Consider the following 15,459-nt stretch of genomic DNA (forward strand, 5'->3'; position numbering starts at 1 on the left):
GAACATGAAGTACATCTTCAAGGTACTTCACTTTGCCATCCTGCATAGACAATGGCACATCTCCAACATGGACAATTGGATGAGCTGTGTCATCCCCTGTTTCTGACAGATCAGACACAAAAGGTTGATATAACTTTTTCTTCACTTTGCATGATAAATATGTACCTACATTTACCCTCAACCTGCTTGACCATGGACTAACATTGGATCCACTACTAGAGGACTCTCTAGGTCTACTAAGCCCCTGATTGTGCTGATCTACATGTGATGCAGCCATAAATTCACCAAAAATTACATAAAGCCAAGGGTAACAGATCTGTACTTACTGAATGGTTGGACTATCAAACCATCTCTGAACTACAATCTGAAGTGATAGGGATCTGTATCAGATACCCAATGGTAAATTTGAACCATAAATTTAACCAAAATATAGTTATTAGTGTTAATTAATCATTGATTAGTAAAATAATCCTCTATTTTGTGTGCAAAAAATGGAGTGTGTGGGGAGGCCAGATCTGGTGCCTTAGACTTCAAATGAGCTCAGATCCTTTCAAGAGCATCAATAGCAGTTAGTCTAGTAGAGGATCAAGTCAAGAAACAAAAGATTTGACAAACATTGAATGCTTAATCTCTGTTTTACCAAAGTCACTTTATAGATTTGATGTAGAGCTTGATGCCACTTCTCCTTGAGAAATTTCACAAATCTAACATCACCAGCATGTTCAGAGCATCCAAAAACCCCTTGGGCTAGCTCCTTTTCTCCCAATTCCAAGTAGTGAAGATAATTTTGTAGATTTACTCAGAGAAAAAGGCGTTGGCGATTTTGCGGATTTCTATTGCTCCTAATGGCGGTTTGAAGAGATGGGTAGATGAACTGATGTGTGGGAGGGTTGCTATGTGTGGGTAGTAGCTTCTTGCCTAATGTTAAGCCTAGAGGAAATCAAGCCCCTCCACCAACTGGGGAAAGATGTTGAAAATAGACTAAAAATGAGATTATCTTCTAATTATGATTAATAGGGTGATTAGCAAGATAAATAGTCTCAGAAATTGAATGGATCCTAAGATTGGCTCTAATACTATGTTAAAATGCAAGCAAGATGATGAGCTATGGTGGATCAAATGCAAGAATCAACATAATTAGCAAGTGATTAGATGATGATTAAGATGAGATTAGTGATGATAGCTTAATGTAGGTATGGATACTCAAAAACTAGCAAATACTCATTAGGCCAATGCCTCAATTTATAAAGTTTGTCCATGATCTGCTCCATTGATTTGTTCCTTGATTTGTGCCACCTCCCCTACATGTGGGGGGATACCTCATCCTTGATTCACTCCATCTCTTTTGCTTGATTCTCTCCACCTCTTCACTTTTTCCAAAATATCTCCACACATCCTAGATCTTCTCATGCTACCTTTTATTCTCTCCCAGTAGATTCCATTCACCCTTTTACTTCTACCCACTCAATTATAGACTCTCTTTTACAGCCTCTTGCTAAGGGCTTCTTGCCGCACACACCCATTCGCTTGCATATTTTAACATCTCATTCCGAAATAAGGTGTCTACAACAACAAATACCAACAAGCTCTAAGATTCCAACTTGGTTTCCCTGGAAATAATAAGGCAAGGGGAAGGTGACAAAAGATGATTACCTGGATACCAAGGAAACAACTGTAATTTTGAATGGGTATAAGGTAGAGGGTTAAGCATTTCACGTCGTGAAATGTCTAACCATTCCACTCCGTGAAATAGGTTCATACATTTCTGTGAATAAGGGAAAATTCTTCAGCCCATGAAAACCTCAGCTTAGTAGCATTTTATGTCGTGAAATTCTACAAACCATTTCACGTTGTGAAATGAAGAGCCAGGGTTTTTCACACCGTGAAATGACCAGCAAGGTATAGCGTCAGGGCATCCCCAATTAAGACGGTCGGCCATGCCAACAACGGCTGGGCCATAAAAGAATAATCTTTTCCTTTTCTTGCACTTTTCTCCTATCCATCTTTGACTTCTACATCTAAGATCTAAAGATCGTGTTATCACAAGCATAGCATTAGCCCTCAGCACTTCGCTACTTCCATTCCTTAGGTAGGGGCTCATACGCGCTGACACGTTAATGATTCATCAATTCTCATCATGTTTGTAACCATGCTTAATGATTCATTGATTCTCCTCATTCTTGTAATCACATCCACTTCTGCATTTTTTATTGTACTTATCTTTTACATCTTAGAATCAAAATCCTACACTTGATTGCTTGATCAACAATTGAGATCTCAATTCATGAAATAGCAGTCTGCTATTTTATGGCATGAGATCCATACTGTGCTATTTCACGATCAAGTACCTTTTCATGTCATGAAATGGGTTACCCCCTTCGCATCATGAAATACACACCTCATGTCTAAGCAAGGACTTTGTTTGTTGTTAGCCCCTGCTCTTGTTCATCATCACTATCAAACATCTATCTTCTAGTTCAAAGATAAAAGCCAACACAAGTCACATTGACCGCCTCACCATTTCATGCTGCAAAATGCTAACTTTGCTATTTCACGTCCACACAGCACTTCTTTTTGTGCTCACCTTACTAACCATCTTTCCATCATGTATGAACACCTTAGAGGATTACTTACATAATCTTCCATTCAAACTTCACATCTTCAAACAAACCTACCATTTCATGGCATGAACCAAGTTGTATTTCACATCATGAAATGCCTTGACAGGGCCATGAAATACCTAGTAGAATGTGAAATACTCACTTTTTGGATGCCAGTTTCAAGTTTTGACCTCCCCGTGACATAGCTAATTACCACACACATGTACCGAGTGATCTTGAACTACTTCAAGGTGACGGAGGTTGACGCTCTCATGATTTTGTTTCAAATGGCTTCCCAATCCCCCAAAGGAGACTCCGATCCTGAATATGAAGAGGCCCTTGCATGCTGAGCCCTTGCTGTCACTCAAGCAAGAGCCACTAGATCTTCTGCACATTAGCAAAGAAGAAGAACAAGACAAAGCCGAATCCTACACTAGATTCATTGGAAGGCAAGAAGAGGGGGCATCGAGAAATCAAACTAACTTATCTCGGCCCCTATGCTAAGGACCTAGACGACATAGTAGAACATCCAGACAGAGCTGTTAAAATTACAGCAATGTGATGAGATATGGTGGATCAACTGCTAGAATCAACATCATTAACAAAGAGATTAGATGATAATTAAGATGTGAGCAATTAATTGATAGCTTAATGTAGGCATGGATAATAAAAAACCAGCGAATTCTCATTAGGCCAATGCCTCAATTTATAGAGTTTATATCCAAGCATCCAATCCCATTAATTTCTCCTTGATTCACTCCACCTCTTTTGCTTGATTCTCTCCACCTCTCCCAAAATATCTCACCTCATGCTACCCTTTATTCTCTCCCAGTAGATACTTCTCACCTTTTCACAGGTTCTCTCACATTTACAGATTCTCTTTTACAGCCTCTTGCTAAGGGCTTGTTCCCGCACACACCCTATTCACTTGTATATTTCAACACCTCCCCTCAAGTGAATACTCCTAGCACACCTGGACCCTATACCAAGTTTCCCTCTTACTTAATAGTCCGCGAGACCAGTGCCTCAAGTCCCTAAACTCATAGTGCTTGACACTCTCTCTCTCTATGTGTCCAAGGCTACTACAAGTGCCCGTGACCTTGACTAAAGTGCTCACACATACATCTACCACATGGCCTACATCATCGGCGGTGGCTCAAAGGTGGTTTTACTCTATTGGGGCACGTTACATTGGGTTGTGGGGTTTCTCTCTCTCTCTCTCTCTCTCTCTCTCTCTCTCTGAAAGAGGATCCGGCTCCACTTCCTTAGGAGCCTCCATGAAGTTTGCCGATGTCGTTCCTTCTCCACTGGGTTTGCTGTAGCAGTCTCTTGCCATGTGTCCTGGCTTTCCACAGTTGTGTGGCAAGTGAAGGTCCTTCCTCCTACTCTGCCTCTTCCTCATCCTCGTCCTCGAGAGAATCCTCCTCGGGTGAAGAATGCTTTTTCTTCTCCTGCTGTTGAGTGGAGCCATTTCTTCTCTTTGCCTCTGGTCTCTTGCTCTAGTAGATCTCCTTCTATCTCGTGTAGCTTCAATTCAGGTACATTCTTTAATGTTGCTACAATATTTTTATATTCACCTTTGTCCACACTCTTCTAGTGCTTTATCATCTTCTACCTTTTTGCCAATAGCTACCAATTGTTGCTTAATGCTTTTATATCTATTCAAGTGTGTGATTAAAGGTTCACTTTCCTTCATATCCAATTTGTAGAATTGCATCAACAGATTTATCTTTGAATTTTTAGCTTATGTGCCAAATAATTTATTGAGTTCATCCCATGCATCTTTTGCCCATTGTATCCTTGTGATGTGATGAATTATTTCATCATTTAAACTGAGTCCAATAAGTCCCAATGCTTTTTCATTCCTACTCTTCCACTCATTTTTTCCTCTCACCTATGGGCATTCATCTCTTCCCTCAACTAGCCCCCACAGATTTTTCCTCATGAGCAGATACATGGTTTTTGTCTGCCATGTGTGTAAAAGTGCTCCCCATTAAATTTGGCTATCTCTTGTGCCGTACTCATGATGATGTGAAGGGGGTCTTACCTTTTGATCCAATTTCAAGATTCAAGGGCAGTGTCTACCCTTTTACAACTCAATCTGGTGTTTAGGAGATGATTAACAGATTTATCACCATAAAATCACCAAAAATTACATTAAATCAAGGGTAACCAATTTGTACGGAATGGTTGGAGTATCAAACCATCTCCGAATTGAAATCTGAAGTTATAAGGATCTGTATCAGATACCTAATGGTTAATTTGAACCCTCAATTGCACCAAAAAATAGTGATTATCACACTGATTAGCAAATTAATCCTCTATTTTGTGTGTAAAAAATAGAGTATGCGGGGAGCCCATATCTGAGGCCTTAGAGTCCAAATGAGCTCAAATGCTTTCAAGGCCATCAATAGCAATTAGTCTAGTAGAGGATTAAGTCAAGAAACACAATATCTGACCAAACATTGAATGCTTAATCTTTGTTTTACCAAAGTCACCCCTACAGATTTGCTGAAGAGCTTGGATCTCACTGTAGACTTGATCAAATCAAATTCTGTCTTCACCAGCTTGTAGAGCATCCTTGAAAACCCCTAGGGCTAAGAGGAATTAGACCCATTGCAACTGGAGAAGAAGAGATATCATTTTTTCTTAGAAAAAATGGTACCTGTAGATTTGCAAAAAACGTGAGCTTTTCTTGGCGGTTTGCTGCACTAATTCGCTTGGCTGGAGCACAAGTAAGATAGCTATGTATGGCTACAAGGGCTTGAGCTAATGTTGCTCCTCGAGGGAGATCAAGCCCCTCCACTAGCTGGGGGTATAGTGGGCTAGTTGAAAAGAGGTAAAAACACTAATTATCTACTACTCCTAATTAGCCAAGTGATTAGCAAGATAATGGGCTCATAAATTGATGGATTCTAGGCTAGGCTCTGATACCGTGTTAAAATTACAGCAATGTGATGAGCTATGGTGAATCAAATGTGTAAGATTCCTCCCCAGCCCTCAAGATGTCCAGTATCTTCCCCTATAATCAATCCCCTCTTCAGAATAATAAAAGATCTTGTTTTTACCTATTTTGGCTTAGAGAGAGAAAATGTTCTAGAGAGAGATTATTTTTGGATGGAAAAATATCTCTTCTTATTAAAATAAATTCTCCCAAAACAAAAGTTCAACAAAGAAATTCAGAAGGTGCATCAGAAATAAATTATAATCTGTTCAAAAGATCTTAGCCTAAGGGTCCAGATTTTCTAAAAATTTTAGATTAAGGTTCCTATGGACCAATAAGATTAATCCAAATGTAGGGAGGAGATCAATTAAAGAAATAAAGAAAAACCCCCCAAAAATGAGTAAATACTCACATAAGATGAAGAGTGCACTAAGGACCAAAGAAAATACTAAAAAAATAAATTTTTGACACCTCACAGTGGGGATTCCCCCTCATGAAGGAGGCGCCTATTTCACATGTGTGGTGGAGTTTTAAACTCTCAAATAATGAGATATTTTATCTCTCCTCTCTCCTAATTCAAGTCTAGTTCCAAAAAGTAAGCTAAACTAACCCAAAAATGGTCAAAAATTGACCTAGAAAATTCTAGAATCAGTTTCTTGGTTAGAGGCTCACTTTTTCCTACAATTAGAAGCCTCCCCCTTTGTAGAAGCTTAATAGTGTTTTATGCACTATTACTATACTCCTCCCAGAGCCAAAAACATTGAATTCATTAATAATTCACTTGTTTTTGACTATTTCCTCTACAAAGAATTGGTGGCCAATCACTTGTTTTGGCAAGAGTAGAACCCTCAATCCCTCAAGCCAAAGGATTGCTCACAAAACTCCATGTAAGTTAGAAATTCTACTTTTTTCTAATTCTATTCTATGGTTTTATGATTGCTTGCTTCTTTTAAATTGAAATTGGATATTATGCCTTGATGGAAAGGCTTCCCCCTTCTCTTCATTGAATTCAGCCCTTCTTTATCCTAGATGTGTAATTAATTAAATAGAGTTAAACTTTTCGTATTGTTTTCTCTTAAAAAAATGAGAATTGATTAGATTAGAGTGCTAAATTCATCTTGGGGTAAATTATAAGTAGATTTAGAATGTAAAAATTGAAAAATGGTCAGCCATACAAAGGAGGTTATGGCAAAATTTTCTTAAATTTTATAGAAATAAGTTTTATCTTTATGTTATTCAAAAAGAGTAATCCCCTCTGTTTGTGTATTCTAAAAGTGTTATTTTCATTCTATGCATAGAAAGATGCATATTGGAAATATTTGTATTATAAAAGCGTTATTTTTATTAGAATTAATTTCTATGCATAGAAAGATGCATATTGGATATTTTTATTATAAAAGTGTGATTTTCATTAGATTTAAATTCCATGCATAGAAAGATGCATATTGGATATTTTTTTATTAAAGTGATGTAAAAAGAATTTTTTTAATTATAAAAGTGGTGTTACTTTCAACAATATTGATTTTTATGCATAAAAGAATTTTTTTAATTATAAAAGTGTTACTTTCACCAATATCGATTTATGCATAAAGTGATGCAAAAGAGATTTTTTTTGATTATAAAAGTGTTTCTTTCACCAATATTGATTTTTATGCATAAAGTGATGCATAAAAGATTTTTTTTAATTATAAAAGTGTTACTTTCATCAATATTGATTTTTATGCATAAAGTGATGCACAAAAGAAATTTTTTTATTATAAAAGTGTTACTTTCATCAATATTGATTTTTATGCATAAAGTGATGCAACAAAGAATTTTTTTAATTATAAAAGTGTTACTTTCATCAATATTGATTTTTATGCATAAAGTGATGCACAAAATATTTTTTTTTATTATAAAAGTGTTACTTTCATCAAAATTAAATTTTATGCATAAAATGATGCATAAAATAATTTTTTTATTATAAAAATGTTACTTTCATCAAAATTGATTTTATGCATAAATGATGTTTATATCAAAATTAGGATTCTCTTTAACTCTATGTTTAATTTCCATGAATAATTGATAAATGAATAAGTAAATACTCTGTGAGAGAAAAAATTCTATCGTTTTATATTCACTCGGATGGTAATGAAAAAAAACTCAGAAAAAACTATCGAAGTCGAAAATTTATATAAATTGATTAATTTATTCCTCATAGAACTCGTGATTAGTTTAGAAATCAGTTAAGTGAATATTCAATGAATGAAATTCAGTAAAATAGTGATTGAAATATCACCCCCTTTTTCGAGAAAGTTAGTTCAAGAAGAACCTTACCAGACTCGAACCTAGAATCAGACTTTGACCAAGACCAAACTCTTCGTCGTCGTAAGTTTCAAGGAAAGACGATGTGACCAGTTCAAGAAAATACACTCAAATCACCACTCAAATCACCCATCGAATCTGAAACTAAGTTGAGACCCTTTGATTTTGATCTGAGGATCAAGGTTATAGAATTAGAGGAATTCTGTTTGGAATTCAAACCTGCAAGATCAGAACTCTTGGATACGGATTTAAGATATACTCATTGTATTCAAAAGAAGATCAAAATTGAAAACTTGCATAGAAACCCTGTTTTTCTTAAAGGACTGTCTTACGCCAAAATGCTAGAGGGAGCATTCAGCATATGTATTTTTCTAAGAGAAGTTTGGTTGCAATAGCTGGCGGGGAGTGTTCAAAGGACGGCTCACGCGGCAAAAACCTGCCTAGGTCTTGACCAACCTCGGTATGGTAAAAAATGGTGTGCTTCCGGTACAATGGGCAAGGGCCGACAAAGCGGTCCCTGAGTGAAGTGCCAGGACACCTAAGGAAGATCCTGGAGGGTTCTAACCAGGTGATGCACGGGCTCGCGGTGCTTAGGACACCCATGCGTATGTCGTGAAAGATATATATATATGTATGATGGCGAAAAAAATTATTGTAATCTGTTACTGGATCTCGTTGTTGAGACCAACTGGTCTTGACGGAGAGTCCAAAGTGATACCTGTTTTTGAGAAACAAGGAGCTGGATGAAAATTTTAAGTTATGATATCTGTAATCAATAACTGTTTGTTCAATGGATCATTTTATAAGTTCAAGTTTAAAGAGGAGTGTGTGCATATCTGTTTTCTAAAGCTAAAGTTAAGAAAGGCATTCAATTATGGGTGGGTGAGTACTTGTCTGGTTCCACCAATTCTAGTGGTTGGGCGGTGGCTAACCCATGGGCCGATGGGGTTAGGCTGAAATCAGTAGAGTTTTAATAATAAAATTGTTTAATAGGAATATGCTTAGAACTTGAGTAGTTAAATAAAAGCTTGAAGACTTCTCAAATGAATAGATCAACGGCTATGCGTGATTCAATTAGGAAAAAAAGCGTTGATTTCTTCAAGTTAAGTCTGTAATAGTTTTCCTTCTATCTGGTTTATTCAAATAAAGGTTAGTTTAGTCTCTTAACCCTGTTAGAAAATTCGTTAAGAAATTCAAAAATGTGGAATTGTCCCCGTTTTTTGGGCATGGGAAATTTTCCCAGTTTCAGTTTTCGGAATGACCACTAACTAGCTTAGTCTCATGCCTGGACATTCGAGGGCGAGGCCTCGAGTGGGAAACCTTCCCCCGTGCAAGAGGGAGCTGCTTCCGCCTGCCAGCAAACAACCGGGGATCCGGTGTGCAGAGGGGGTAGTGGGATCTCATAGCTCGAATCAGAGCGCTATTGTAAACTTATGAAATAGCAGCAGAAACTGCCTAAAATTGAAAAAAATGTTCACTTGCTAAGATTATGTTTGAAATAAATTCATAAATTGAATTGGATTTTTAGATGGATACCCCAAATCTGTCTAGCATTCCTGGACTTTCCCAGAGTCAAGATATGATCGCCTTTGCCTTCGAACATCTCGTCAACTCTGCTACAACCCATGTAAGAAGAGTGAGGCTTGCCCATCACTTTGAGGATCTATACTTCCCTGATCTTATAGAGCGATGTCGGTATATGTGGTTCCTTGGAGGAAGATGTATTAATATCAATACCAATCAACGTCAGAGACTTAGGCAAAATATTTCCTTGGCCATGATCTTGATAAGGCTAGGGGTTGTTCATTATGTACAACTCTTTAATCATTCACCCAGGAATTTTAGAATAAATAAAGACCATGTATTTTCTCATGAGGAAAAATCTGTGGGGGCTAGTTAAGGGAAGAGACTAATATCCAGAGGAGATTGAAGAGAATGAGTGGAAGAGCAAGAATGAGAAAGCATTAGGACTCATTGCACTCGGTTTAAATGATGAAATTATTCACCACATCACAGGGATACAACGGGCAAAAAATCCTTGGGAGAATGAACTCAATAAATTATTTGGCACTCAAGCAAAAAATTCAAAGATAAATCTACTAATGCAATTCTACAAGCTTGACATGAAGGAAAGTGAACCTCTAACCACACACTTGAACAAATACAAAAGCATTAAGCAACAACTGGAAGCCATTGGTAAGAAGGTAGAGGATGATGAGGCACTAGCAGTGCTTTTGAAGAGTGTGGAAAAAGGAGAATATAAAAACATTGTGGCAACCTTAAAGAATGTACCAGAATTGAAGCTAGAGCAAGAGACCAAGGTCAAAGAGAAGAAAGGGGTGGACCCAACAACTGGAGAGGAAAGAGCATTATACACCCGAGGAGGATTCTCACAAGGACGAGGATGAGGACGAGGACGAGGACGAGGAAGATGTATGTGTGAACACTTTAGTCAAGGTCGCATGCACTTGTAGTAGCCTTGGACACATAGAGAGAGAGTGTCAATGACTATAAGTTAGGGACTTGAGGTACTGGTCGCGGGCTACCAAGTAAGAGGGAAACTTGGTATAGGGTCCAGGTGTGCTAGGATTATTCACTTGAGGAAAGGTGTTAAAATATGCAAGTGAATGAATGGGTGTGTGTGAGAACAAGCCCTTATAGCAAGAGGCTGTAAAAGAGAGTCTCTAATTGAGTGGGTAGTAGTAAAAGGGTGAATGGAATCTACTCGGAGAGAATAAAGGGTAGCATGAGAAGATCTGGGATGTGTAGAGATATTTTGGGCAAAGTGAAGAGGTGGAGAGAATCAAGCAAAAGAAGTGGAGTGAATCAAGGATGAGGTGTCTCCCTAGGTGTAGGGGAGGTGGCACAAATCAAGGAACAAATCAATGGAGAAGATCATGGAAAAACTTTTATAAATTGAGGCATTGGCCTAATGAATATTTACTAGTTTTTGAGTATCCATGCCTACATTAAGCTATTAGTTAATTGCTCACTAATCTCATCTAATCACTTGCTAATTATGTTGATTCTTGCATTTGATCCACCATAGTTCATCATCTTTCTTGCATTTTAACATGAGAACTCCTTAGTTTCCCCTCCATCTAATGGAGGAAGACATATATGGAATCTTCATGAACCTGTTGTTCTTATTGTGCATGTGGATCCACTTTTGTTTTACTTTTGTCCAGAACTAGGCCCTGTTTGATCTCCCTGGTGGGTGACATCTGTACTATAGGTGTTGCACTCTTTTGTCTATTTGGGTTAATTGTTTCCTTCCTCTAGACTGATCTCTATGCCTCCTTGATGCATGATATAGCTAGGTCCTAATTCTTCTTGTGCCCTTATCTCACTTCTTTTCTTTTTGAGGAGGTAAACCCTGCACTTGATGCTTTTTTGTCCTTTGGTAACCATACTTGCGAGGATCCTTGATAGTACCCCTAGGTGGCTAGTATGTTTTTTCTCATCCACCTCTTTTGAATTCTTGATGGTGCTCAGGCTCATCTATGTTGCTGCTTCCTCTCGATGGGTTTGTTTCCTTGGCCCTTTCTTGTATCCCTATTGTGATGCTTTGACACCCCTGAGAGGTGTTGAAATTATCATCATGGCCTTGGGACTTGAGCTAGGACTTTGTAATCCACTATGTTTTTGTTAGAGACATGTAGTTCCCTTTCGGGCAGTCCTCTTGAGTGGTGAGGTTTGCTAGAGGTTGATGCCTTTACCCTAGATTCTCCTGATTTACTTGATATTAATGGTAACTCCATGTCGCATTCATTTTCTTGCTTTTGTTTATTCAAGGGACTCCATAATGGAATGGTTAGGGGGTTGTTTCCTTGGTTGAGTTGCACTTTCCTTTCCTTTGCCTTGGTTGGATGGTACAATTGGTGGTGCAAATCCAAGACCTTCCTAGTATCTACGAAAGTGGGCGTTAGTTGCCTCTAGGTGTGGTTTGTCTAGCGCTACCCAAGTTTCATAGGAAATCGAGTTATAACTTGACCGTGTATCAATCAATGCAATGATTTTTGTTTGACTACCCATTGTAGTGACATGTACACTTAGGCATGCAGGTGGTCATCATCTTCTAACAATGTGAGCGAAGCCATGTTTACATGTAGTAGAGTTCTTCCCTGGAGTCTCTGTTTTATTTTATCTTCATCCCTAGCTTTGGCTTCCACTTGAGCTTGTCTAATTTTATCTTTTTCTAGCTGTTTGTTTTGTTTCAAGAGATGTTGGGTCAAATGTCTGTAATCATTTTTCAACTTGATTCCATTGATGTAACCTTCCATTTCTACCCCATCAATAGTCTCAATTCTTAGTGACCCTTACGAGGTGATATCGGACACTCTGAATGGGCCCTCGGTATTTCAGTTACTTTTTTCTGGTGCTACCAACACCATACATGAGGACAAGGTCCCTTTTTCAAGTTCCTTGTGTTTTAGGTTATGGTGAAACCAATGCTTCCTTAGAACCATATGCCATGCGATGCAATTAGTCATGTTTCATCAAGCTTCTCCAAGTGAACAAACCTCTCGGCTAATGCATTCTCCGTGAGCCTTTCTTGTCCAACAATACATAGGCTTGGAACTAAGAGCTCCATACGCATTACCGCATATCAATGCCATGAGTTATACAGAATGGAGTATACCCGTTGCTACCTTATACGAAGTACGATAGGCCCATAATGTTGCAGTCAACTTCTGCTCCCAATTTGTTCGATGGCTTCTAAGGTCTTGGTCAAGATAGCACATAGAATCTTGTTGGTGCTCTCAGCTTTGACCATTTTCTTGTAGATAGTAGGGTGATGATTTATGATGTACTATAATTAAATGTTTAATCGCCTCATTGATGAAATGAAAACCCCGATCACTGACTAATTCTAGCAAGCAACCAAATCTGTATATGATTTACTCGTACAAGAATTTAGCCATAGCTTGAGCATTATTTTTTTTAGAGAATCTCGCCTCTGCCCACTCGAGGAAATAATTTGTGGCCACGATCACATATCGAGCTTGTGATGGATGCACCACTGGACTAATGGATCCAACAAAATCAGTGCCCCAGTTCTCAAAAGGTTATCTTGCTATTACAGGGGTAAGTTGCATCCTATACTTTTGTTGTGGAATAGAAAATCATTGAAATCATTCACAATTATTTGGCATCTCTGAATAATATAGGCCACCACAGTCCTACTTGAAGAACCTTGTGAGCTGTAACTTCTCCAGCAAAGTGTCCTTTGACTATTCTTGAGTGTGCTTCTTCCAATACCGTAAACGAGTTCATCTTCTCACACACATCTTCTGAGGATATCGTCCTTACCTAGCTTATATAGTTCTCCTGCAATTAGTTGATATGGTGCAACCAACTTAATAAGCCGACACATCTCATCCTTGTTCAAGGACCAATCCTCTGGAAAACCATAAGCTAGGTACTTGAATATTTCCTCACTCCACTCGGTACCAGATCAATATTGAATAAACATGCATTTGGAAGTCATTGTCCACACCAGTTGTTGTTGCAGGTTCTCCATTTAGAATCCTTAACATATGGTATGCCAAAACATGTTGTGATCCTTTCCTTACCGTTATCGTAAATTCAAATTCCAAGAGTAAGAGTCACCAACATATGATCCTTCCAGTGGTGTATGACTTATTCACTAGATACAATAAGGCTTGATGATCCACAAAAAATACAAGCCAACAAGTAATGTCTGTATTTCTTGATAGTATATATCATGCCAACCCTTCATGTTTAGTTGTGGTATAGTTGATTTCTGCATTAGTTAATTGTCGACTCGCAAAAAGCAAATCCGATAATCCAATTTGAATTCCCCAGGTTGCACCATTATGCACCCTATAGAAAAATTTGATACATCAATGTGCACATGGAATACAAGGTCTCAGTTGGGTGGTCTCAAAATCGGCGCACTAGCTAGTGCCCTTTTCAAATGATCATAAGCTTGTTGGCACTCTTCAGTCCATTCAAAGACTATGAGAAGTCTATACAATGGTCTAGCGATTTCAGTATATAATATAATGGATCTTCGATAATACCCAACATGTCCCATAAACTGTTATACACCCTTGTAGTTTGTTGGTGGGGGTAATTCCAGAATCAACTTCAATGGTGAAAATACCATTGTTAGATAAATATAAAACCGTGCTTGACCCAAAATTGACATTTTAAAGGGTTTAAGGATATGTAATTAATACAATCGACATCTCTCAAACACCTTCCTTAAGCAAGCCATATGTTTAGCTCATCGTGAGTATGCACAAAGATTTTCAATGAATACCTCAAGCCACTCTTGCAAGTAGTCCTTGAAAGCCATGCACATCAATCATTGGAATGTTGTAGGGGCATTAGTGAGGCCAAAAGGCATAAACTTATAAGCATAGGTCCCCCACATTGTGTCAAAGGCCCTCTTGTGCTGGTCCTTTGGTGCAATGTACACTTAGTTGTATCTCAAAAAACTATCTATAAGAAGTTGTAGGATTTGTCACCAACTACCCGTTCTAATACATGCTCTATATATGGTATATTAAGAGACTAAGGTTATGTAAAAGGGGAGGAGAAGGGTGTGTGTGTAAATGGATCTATAGTCCACTAGCTCACCTATTTAAAGGTGGAGCTAGAAGGCATTGTATTGAGCAAGAAGCCTAGTTGTATTTTGAGCAACTTAATAAGCAAGATATTTTTCTTGTATTTTGTGTCTCTCTCCTCCACATCTTTGATCTAGCATGAGCACCATGAAATTCTAACATGGTATATAGAGCTTGGAAATATTAGCCCTTTTTTGTGATGTAGAATAGGTCAATTTTATTCTTTTTTCTTTTGTGGAGCTGAACCTCCTGCCAGTGGAGGAGCTCTAGCAACTCATGGAGGTAAGATCTCAACTCATGGAGGTAAGATCTCAACGTGATATCAACTAGGAAGATGAAGAACACTCTTGGGCGCTCAGCCTCGTACAATCAATTGTGAGGTTCACTCTCAGGATGCCGTGGCATTGACCTCTGAGCAGGCCGGCATCGTTTTTCTGTGCAGCTGATGTCGTACGACCATTCGTCGTGTGTAGGCAATTGTAGGCCTAGAAAGCATAGGGCTTTGGAAGCCCATGGTATCAAGATCCTACAGCTCAAATCTTAGCCCTAATGGCTGGCTGAATCAACTGTGGGAGTGAAAAAACCAGGCGCCTACTGTTTCTCTTCTCCATGAAAGCTTGCTCAAGCTTGTTAATAGTGTTCATAAACACTAATAGAGTTGATTAACACTAATGAGGCTACTAATCCAATAGAGGGGAGCCATTCCAAAGTGTTTCTAAACACTAAGAGTGTTCCTAAATACTAATGGTGAATCTAATCACCAATGCAAGTGTCATTAGACACTAGAAATGTGCTCTTAAGCACTAATCGTGTCTCTAAACACTAATGGTGATCTTAATCACCAAACAAAGTGTTCTTTGACACTAATGAAGCTCTCCCTATTAGAATTAGTGGTTGGGCACAAACCCTAAGTGCTAAACCATAAGCTTCACCATCTTAATCTCCTTTTTTATGCAACATCCTTGGTTTGATTAAGGGTTGTTGCACTCTCATCAGCCTTTCTCTTTCTACTTAA

Source organism: Cibotium barometz, chromosome 12, assembly GCF_041138505.1.
Source record: "Cibotium barometz isolate CiBa-2024 chromosome 12, ASM4113850v1, whole genome shotgun sequence".
NCBI classification, from domain to species: Eukaryota; Viridiplantae; Streptophyta; class Polypodiopsida; order Cyatheales; family Cibotiaceae; genus Cibotium; species Cibotium barometz.